General features: G+C 41.8%; 1 long non-coding RNA gene across 12 annotated transcripts in view; it reads right to left on the minus strand.

Moving 5' to 3' along the window:
- Positions 1-10,084, minus strand: part of LOC111243146 (uncharacterized) — a 93,998-nt gene that overhangs the window by 60,211 nt on the left and 23,703 nt on the right. For 4 of the 12 annotated variants that reach the window (XR_015324165.1, XR_015324153.1, XR_015324147.1 and 1 more), the window contains one exon: positions 55-182. The exons of the other annotated variants lie outside the window; for them this stretch is intronic. This is a non-coding gene — a long non-coding RNA (uncharacterized LOC111243146). The remainder of the gene's footprint in view (positions 1-54; positions 183-10,084) is intronic. 12 annotated transcript variants of the gene reach the window in all.

Here is a 10,084-nt window from a genome sequence, read left to right on the forward strand (position 1 = left end):
TCAAACTAAAAGACACGATGCATTGACACAATTGTGCAGCTGCATTACGCTTACCAGGAGCTACGGTGTGGCGAGACATTTCAGTAGTAGGATTATTCCTTGACCACTTAATGACTGGTGCCCATAACGCAAGTTTACTACGAAAACCTGTAGCAAACCTCATTTCCAACAACGGGAACCACCTGCGCAGTATGATCGTGCAACGAGCGCATATTTCGATTAGAATCTTTCAAACAAATGGATTGGTCGAAGAGATTTCGTAGAATATCTTTTCCATTCTAACGCTGATGCGCTTTTTCGGGTCAACATATTTTAAAGATTAATTATAACCCACGAAACTCACAACACAGGGAGATTAAAAGCCACATTTAAACAGGAACGCACCGTAATACCAAACCGAATATCGGTTGAAGCTTGTAAATCAATAACCCACCGTTATCAGTTAAAATGATAATAATTTTTAACACTTACGGAGGAGAAACAGTTATACGTTCTATACAGATTTATTTGCGATATTAATATTAGTTCTATGTAAATGCAAAGTGAGGTTAAAATCATTCAGAACGTTTGTATGTTTATTTCAGCGCAGCTTGGCCTAGTGCGTCTCGGCCTTTCTTTACTCATTCAACCCTTTCTAGAGAACAGATAGATCAACGGATTTTGTCATACGTATATTTGGCGAGCAGTTGTATATATCAACAAATGTCTCCTTCCCCAATGATAATAAGTAAACAGCAATCGAAACCTACGCGGCGGATAAAAAAGGAAATCATTACTTAGGAGCAATGATATATTGCTTGCGACAATGGACTTTAATGCTTCTAAAATAATGTTCCCTTTAGACACTTTACAGTTATAAACATCTCTACCAAATATATGACGTTCTGTTTTTTAACGACCATAAAGTTGAACCGAGCATCGGCTATTTTCTAAAACTATCCACGTGCAACTGTAGTCACTCCAGGTCACATCTATACGAACTATCACGGCAGGCTAATAGAGAAGTGTTCGCACTCCACAAACTTACTCTATCGAGCCGCTCAATCTCAACGGTCACTCCCCGATACCATAAACGTAGTGATACACGGAAAGGACCATTCATCTGTTACTCAACGCCACTATGGCCGTACGACTATACAGACAGAGAAACTAATTCCCTGGTCCCCGTGAACTTCGTACGTACTCTTGCATCTGATTAGGAGTAAGCAGGACCTCGATTCAATAAATCATCCAGTAATTCATCTTGTTGTAGCGTACGTTATGCAGCCTGTACAGATGAACTATCGTTTGGCATTTTCAGGGATCACGTCACAGTGAGCTATTCGACAGCAGGAACTGAACTCGTAGCAGATGGCCGTGTTGACGAGCAGGCACACTTTTCCGAAACTAGGATAGGTTTCAAGGTTAGCTGCTTTCATCCACCTCATTCGAGTTACATTGTCTTATATTGGGTTAGTTGAATCAGAAAAATAAATATCTCTCCTTCTAGTCGGAGTGCCGCGCCTTGCTGGCGGACTGAAATATGGAGAAAATAAATATCTTTCCATTATCGCATGATAACTAGATCAATGCTTTTACGGAAGTTTGTATCTCTCGGCGAAGACGAAGAAGAAGAAAACTGGTTGAGGCACGCGTATCTGGGCAGAGTCGGCAGCAGCCAACAAGGAAAAAAATGAAAGTACTAATGCAGCACCCTCGTTCCGACCAGCAGGCCCAATCTCCATCTTTTTTCCTTTCTTCTTCTAACAACAGCAACAGAATATCGTTAGGATATTGACCGCTGTTAGCTACTCTAGCTGGATGTATTTGCCGGGCGAATCGTTGTCCTGCCACCCGTCTTATGCAAAGACTGCATAGGTAGATTTGAAAGCTTTCCTCACCGCTGCTGTGGCCGCTTTCATCCTCCGCTTCTGCAACAGAAGCGGATGATGTCGAGTGGCATACGCTCGATATGAATCAAGTCCTTAAATTAGCTTTATCTGCTGACTGAATGAAAACAATAGTTCGATAAATAGTAGACAATATTCTGATGTGACGTTGTTTTTCTCCAAAAAACGACCCTCTCGTAGGATAGCCTGTAGTTGAGTTTCGAGGCGATTCTGACCCGAAATGAAATCTGTATTAGACGAGCTAGAAAGACATCTGTCTGAACAAGTCGAATGGGTTTCCTTATTCGACAGGCAGTGCGTTCATTTCATCTAAACCTGAATAGATGACAATAAAAGGCTCAAACAAATATCCAAGAATTGTGGCCATTCAACATCTAATTGGACAAGAGGTTTCCCGTAACTGAATCTGGGTATGTTTACTGTGTGTGATACTCTAAACCCCTGTATAAATAACTACATGTCAACAATAAACATTTAGCGACGAATAGTAGCTGAAAAGGCACAACTGAGCGTGCCTGCACATCCTAATCTATAACCTACAGCGGTTTAAATTGTCTGATCAGCGGGCCTCTTTTATATTCTAGACCTGTGGAGTTTTATTCTTGTGCTTGCACATATTTTTCATTCCCATTGAAAAGCTTATTTAGCTGAGTACTTACATATCTGCGTCCTAAAATAATAATAATAATATTAATAATAACATCTAGAGCAATAAGAATAATAATAGATCAGCACCAAGGCAAACAGAAATTCGTTATTAAATATATGTTGAATCCTTCAATCTTCATACTGCGCTGATCGCAGGTATATTTACAAAGTTTTGTGTTCTTCTACAAGCCACTACTGAAAGCTAGAAAAAAAACCTCGTCAAAATATAAACGCTGACAAAGATAGTCTAATATTAGTTTCTTGTCGAGGTACTGAGGTTTTTCAAAAAAAAAAAGGTAACAGAGAGCACAGTATACTTTGTCTGTGTGTCGGTGCGTAATATTCTTCGTTTATGTTAAATGAGTCTAAATATATTCTCCCATCGAACCGCAAGGGATTTGTTGAGACGTCAGCGCGTCAATGGCTGGTTAGAAGCATGGCGCGCACTATATCTAACAGCAGGATATAAGGTACAATATAGCCGGATCTATAGGTACTATTATATTGACAAGGACATCCACGACGACGCACTCCACGTTGCTGTTATCTGTGACGTGTTTTCTCGTGCCTCTTTCATTCTATCGTTGCTAAGGCACAGGATTCGTAGTGCTCGTAGTTGTACGTGTGCTACGTCCAGTAATCACAACGTTAGCGCGTTCGATGCCATTGCTTCCATCGCCACGTACGCTATCAAACGTCTAAACAAGCTGAACGCGAAGACTAAGTGAAAGGCAAATACATACAAGCCGTCACTCGGTGCGGTAGGTTTATCGCGACTTACTGGACAGAAAAAAAAAATATACTCACTCGACGTCATTCGACCAGCGTTTTATCCCAACTAGCGTTCTGGTCTAGCTAAAGCCCTCATTTTCTGCCCACACTCCTCAATCCTTCCCATTCTATCTTTTCTTTTTCCTACTTCCTCAGATTTTCGTTCTTATTCGGTATCTAGAATGTTTCCGTATGGTCCCCAGGGAAGTCGTCGTAAAGGTAAGGCCAAAGGTATCCCTAAGCCGGACACTCCGTCACCGAAAGAGCAGCAAAGGCTGTTGTGGCGACTAAAAGCGACAAGCGCAGCGCGGGATCAGCAGCAGCAGAAGTCGCAAGCGTCGCAGTATGAGTAGAGGCAACGACTTGCGAAGCATTTCTCAAGCAGGCAACATCGGACGAATGGTGACAGATAACTGTAGTGGCTTGTCTCCTTGTCCATGCGTCTAGCCCGTTCAGGCCACTCGGTTGTGCACGTGTAGGCGTCGTATCCTTTTGCTGCTACTCTTTTCTATATGGCACAGGCCACTGCTAAGGCGAACAAGAGCAAGCAAAGAGCGACAGCAGCAACGATTTCGCTACTCTTCTTTTAAGTAATATCTATGCTAAATAGTTTTGCGCCTTGCCCTCTTACCCGCGCTTCGCGTTTTCCTTACGGCTGTAGAAAGGTGAAGACGTTGCCGAGAAGACAGGAATACACACGCAGTGGGCTTCGGTTGGTGAGTAAAGGAAAAGAAGTATCAACGACAAAATTCTTTTCACACGTCGAACGTATGGGCATACGATTGTTTAAGGTCCGCGTATGGAGCAGCAGGGGGCATCGGCTTTGTTAAGTGACCATCAAGACGATAATCAAAGGAAAGCGCGAACGACCAGTATAGACGTAAATCGTTCCGTCAATCTGGTGTATCAAATATATGAATGTGAGTGGGCGTTTATGTGCGCGCAAGAACGGGCAAGTGCAAACGAGTTTGAACCGACGCAGGCTTTTGCCGTTGTAGAATGAAAACTGAGAGCTGTTTATGGAACTATTTGACCAATTATGAATCGGTCTTATACATTCGACGTGGCTGGTTAAACGCAATTGAATCTATTTTGCAAGCATTTATAAACGATGGTAATGGTTATGGCCTTAATAGAGATCAAGCTTCTTTTTCATGCAAGGCAGCGGCTCATATTCCTCTAAGACCTCGGCACACGAGAGTGACAATTGTACATATGCATCTAACCTTTTCATGAGTCTTTGACTGTCAAATTTTCATAAAACATAGACTATTTTCACCTTTATCTTAGCAAAAAGACCAAATAATAGACAGCTAAATGCCGTCGATTATATCTAAATAAAAGATTATCCAAAGCGTACTACTCCTTGATATTTCTAGCGAAACTTTGCATTGCATTACGAAGTTACCAGTCAAAAAAATTTGCAAGAAGGGCGACGAAGCCAAGATGGGCTTTATCCTAGTCCAAATATACGGTGCACATGTTCACTAGCAGCAAAACCCAGATTGGTTCTATATCAAAAACCTATCAGTTTTAGAAGTTCGTTCCTTGTTGCCTCTCGACAAGTCCTATACAAAGTTCTTGGTTGAAAATCAACATCGTTCAAGCTGAAACTGCATGCCTACGTACGCCTACATAATCTATGCCACAGACAGAACTAAAATATGCATCATCGTCATAGAGTTTTAGCAAAAGCAACCGTCAAGTGTTTTGGGGAACGAGCTCTCACTAGGTATCGGTAAGAAAGAAAGAAAGAAACCCCCCAGCGTCAGAAGTCCTCTGAACGTCAGAGTCCTCTACGATAAGCAATAGTTTCTTGGCCAGGATCAAAAATCGTGCGTAGAATGGCAGCTAGAGAATGAATAGATTAATTTTCTTCCACTGTATGATAATAACGAATGCATTAGATATCTCATATTTTTTTTTAGTGTTTAAAGAGCTTTACTAAGAACCAGTGCCACCAAGTAATCTGTTGGCAAACGGATGCATTTCTTACCAACACAGCAACCCCCCAGTCAAACACAAGACTGACCACTACGTTACACGCTATAATAATGAAATTAGACTGTGCAATTTCACTAATGTAGGAAAAAATACCGTACAAATACACGAAAAATGGTAACATGTTAACAGCCTAGATGACGTCTGTCACTTTGAATCCTTCTAGCCAACTGTTTAGATTAGTTTTCAATAATCTCTATAAATATTTGTCCAATGATATACATGCGGATAAACGAAATGATAGACTTTTTATAATCACTTAGCCAAATTGCATGCCGTTTCCAGACGCTATTTTTTCGGGCACCTGTGTTCCTGACGTACGATGAAAATTGTCATACGCCCATAATTATAACATTTTTCGTACGCGTGTTTTATTGCAGGACTTCACGCTCAACAACATCATAGTCGAGACTTATTTTCACGGTGCTATCAGTACTCCAGTTTGTCTTGACGAAGCTTACTTCTCTTTATCAAATCGTAATGTTCGCCTTTATTGGGATGCCATGACTGTCTTTTACTGAGTCAATAGCTGTTGTCCAAACATTGTTATAGGCCGGGGGGCATTGCGCATGCAAGTGTAAGTAGTCAGTCTCGGGGCAGCGCCAACTGATGAAAGCTGACGGTCGTGGGTAGCCGAGACGAACGGAACCACCCGATTCCCTCTCATACTTCCCTACAGTTGTTACCAAGTATACACAGCACTTCCTAGCCTTGCCAAGTTATGTTTGGTCCAAAAGAAGGTTTCATCATTTTTGGAGTAGTCCTGCTGGTTTGGTCGTGTCTTCTGTTGTGGCAACTTATCACGCGAGACACGTCCAGAGCAGACATCTTATCCATCAGTTAAAAAAACAATACATTGTCTCATTGTTATGTAATATATGATAGAAAAATACAGCGCGGTGAGCGTATGGAAGCTGTTTATTATTAAGCAAAGGCAGACAATGTGTTACGTTACGAATGTATTACATGTATGTAGAGATACAATTGTGGTCAAAGTTGAAGTTAGCAAGAAGTAGACTTACAGCTGAAGCAAGATATGTTTCAACCGAAACTCTATATTATTTTCTAGTCGAGCGGCTGCTTTTTCAGATTCACACTAAATAATTGTTGAAAAGATGCATCTGGCCAAACATCATAGGAGGAAAAAGGCGTGATCTTATAGGCTCATGTTTATTGTCTTTTTTTGAAGGAAAATGACTGGGCGAATTGATTTTTCTCCGGCACATCCATAGGATTATGGTGATTACAAAATGTTATATAGCTAAAAAGCTGATGCGACTTAAGCTCAGAGCAATGATCCGCTTCAAAGAGCTCTAAAAACTAAAACGAGTATTCGCAGCTGATCCTAGATTTTTCGTAATAGCCGCGTCAAATTGTTTCAATTAGCTGCATAGATGCAATATATCCCATATTATCGTACGCCCTATAATTTGGCCAATTCGGTCAGTGAAAAAAGAGCTCAGTATCAAATAAATGTTTCGGAAACAAAAAAGCTCTGCTAACTGTCAGGTGACTTTTATACTATGGGTATAATATATAAAAAAATGAGCTCGTCAGTTCTGAAGTAATACCTTGAGCAGGCAATAGCTGTTTGGAGCTCGCACGAGGCCAGTTATACCTAGCACAAATATATAGTTGTATCGACAGGGCCACAATTGTAAGGTATAAATAGGTAATTGCCCCGACAATATAGATATTAGCTTCTCTTTGTTGATATTGCCAATAACAACAGCCAACGGAAACTCCACTAATACCTCTAATTCACTCTGCAAGAGCCCGGTAGGGTCACTACATTCCGCAGCGTGCCTTTGATAGGTAAAACTAAACAAGATGCTTTCTTTTTTCTTATTATAGTTAGGTTTTTGATTTTACAGTTACCAAGTCTGTATTTTGAGGTTCGAGATTCGCTTCAAGTTTCTTATTCAATTAATAAAGCTGGGAAGTTGATTTTGACATTCTTTACCTCTCTATCAGTACGATTTTTTAATATATTTAAAATCAGCCCCTATTCCGCCGGAAGCAATATGACACAATGGAAACCGTTGATGTTGAGACAAATCAACTTGCACAGAAAAAAAGGGATTAAAAAACTACGTAATAGAAGATATCTTTGAACTGAACGTGCCACTAGAATGTGTATTTTTCCGGCAGTACTATGAGCCCACACCGGGTCTTGATCGCAGCGAAGCGGAAACTACCTAGAGCAGCTAGTTACAACGGTAACTTCAACTAAACCGCTGGTGAAAAAGGCAACGATAGTCAACTTCCTAATTTCTTGACACGACATATGTGCGTTTTTGATGCAGCGTATCTTTAGGTACTATCCTGTGCACTGTCTGTAAATTAGATTAGTTTCAATCGGTTACAGTTTAACCTTCCTTGAATGAATATAATAATTTATGTTCACCGTACAGGCGATTTGACAGTTGATGGTTGCTCGATTAACGGGCTAAAAAAACAACGCTAGAATATATGTTAAAGTATTTCTCAAGTTTTTTGAGCTTTTCCGCATAAGGAACAAGCTAAACGCTTAGAGAACAACGAGCCTATTTAACCATATTAAGTATTGCATTTAATTTTTATCTGAACAATATCTCCTTTCATTTTAGATACCGCTACCGGTCACCGCAGCCGTGTTATGCTAAAGAAGTTCCGTTCTGAAAACGTAGTACCCGAACTGCCTAGTTAGTTGGAAAAGAAGCAACAGACCTGCACAAGTCAATGGAAAACAACATAAATCCCAGCTTTCATATCCCACTTCATTTATCCACAGAACTTGCGAAAAGTCGTTCCGGTCGATTGTGCCGGCAAAAATTAGCATGTAGAACAATCCGACTTTGTGCTTTGACGCTGTAGCGGCCGTTGTCTTTCCGTCTCTCATGAAGCGTGGCCGTCTTCAATAACTTAAATTAAGGAAATTATTTTAATTTTAATGGCGGGCGCCGATTGCTTCTTAGAAGAAAAGAAATATAAGGAACGGGGATTAGACGCAAATTGCGTGTTCTTGCACGAAGCCTTTGTGCGTAGAACAAAATAAACAAAGCGACGGAAGTGGTCGAGTGTAAACAACGAACAATTGCTCCTATCTACTAACGGTGCAGTTACTTCATAGGTTTTGCTCTGCTATTCACGGTAAAATTATTGTACGTTGTACAGATGTTTTTTCGCACGAACACTTCTTCAATACTTAGTTCTTCTTTTTCGGAAGTCTCAACGCATTCCTTAAGTCCCAATGATCGGCCAGAGCAAACGACTTATTGCACATTCTTCAACACCGACCCAAGTTTTCATTGTTACAGTTGTCGTTGCTGTCTCTCAACCTGGCTACCAGCATCACCGCTCCCAGCACGTTGGCATCATGCCAGCGCTTTTCGCCGGGCCTGGAGCACAGAAGTTTGTCTTACTGAAAGCCAACATGTATTTATTATGATTTCTCCCTCGTTCAGGGCCAGTCTCGAGTCACACCCCATGCTCGCTGCTCTAGCTTTTACTACCAGTTCACTTACTACATCACCCCTCGCTGGTCGCGTTCGCAACTGCTGGCCGACTTCCCGTATCCAACATTCGCTCCGCCTTTGCCTCCTTTCTCTACTTTGCCCTCGTTTTAGTCGGCCCCGAGCAAGCGAATGCCGTGGCTGGTCGTAGTGGAGGAACGGCACACGCTCGCTGCCTTTGCCCCGCCACTTCTTTCCTGCTCCACGTCCCGTTAGTCCGTTCTCTTCAATTTTTTCCTTTTTTGCTCTGCTGTCTGTTTTGCAGTTGTTGCTGCTGCTATGGCAAGTACGAAACAGCTAGCGAGGCTTCTTCCTTTTTCCCGAACTTAGCCGACCGTCTATATTATTATTTTTCGGCAGTTAGTTCGTCTCTTCTAACGTCGGGACCGCTGGTGCTTCCGTCCCTACGGTTGTTGTGTGCCGGGTATTTTCTTTAGCTGATCTCCCCTTTTCTCTCTCTGTCTTGTATCACCTCCTGCAGCGTTGTCGGATTTCTTTGTCCAGTTTTTCATGTCCGTTCTTGCGGGCTTTCTCCATTCTACCCACCATCTCCACCTCTTTCCCCTGGTGGACTCTTTTTCTTATCAACCCAATTTCTTTCTCGCATTCAGCTGTTTGGCTTTTCTCATAGTTCTTCCCACTGTTTCTGAGCTGATCCAGTCGGGAAAAGGAAGAAAGAGAATGCGTGGCCTGGTTTCGTACAGGCTCGTCGGTGCCGGTTGTGCTCGTAGTGATGGCGAATGTAGCGCAGACGACGGCCTGAGCGGTCGTTCCGCGCGAGCAGAACGCTAATCTGTGACCGGGTGATAAATCTGTTCACGCCATAATCAACGATAGAAGAAGCCTTGGAGAGTTTCCTTTTTGACCGAGCGTGTTTGCGTGCAGTTTAGAATTCGATTCTGGCAGACGACCAGTTATATATATGGACCATACGCTCCCCTTCTCCCTATATGTATCTCGGTCGATTCAATTCTTTCATAGACGCATACGTACACAAATGAATATACCCGAGCCTACCAAGGCATAAAGACCTAGAGTGCAGGCTTCGTTAATTTTCCTTCTTGATCTCTTTTCTTTGTACTGACTCGACAACATTGTACTCTATCTAGCTTGAGGAATGTTACTTGTCTTTAATCTGCTTCGATGGGTTATGTCATACAACAGGCTGACAGCATGCAGCTTACGTAGTAAATTACCTACTATGTGATGGCTATTTCTTGTGTTTAGCTTAAAGAGCGTATGTATGGCTCTCAAATTCATGTAAATTATTGAACTTAAATA

Source organism: Varroa destructor, unplaced genomic scaffold (assembly GCF_002443255.2).
Source record: "Varroa destructor unplaced genomic scaffold, Vdes_3.0 BEIS01000001.1, whole genome shotgun sequence".
NCBI classification, from domain to species: domain Eukaryota; kingdom Metazoa; phylum Arthropoda; class Arachnida; order Mesostigmata; family Varroidae; genus Varroa; species Varroa destructor.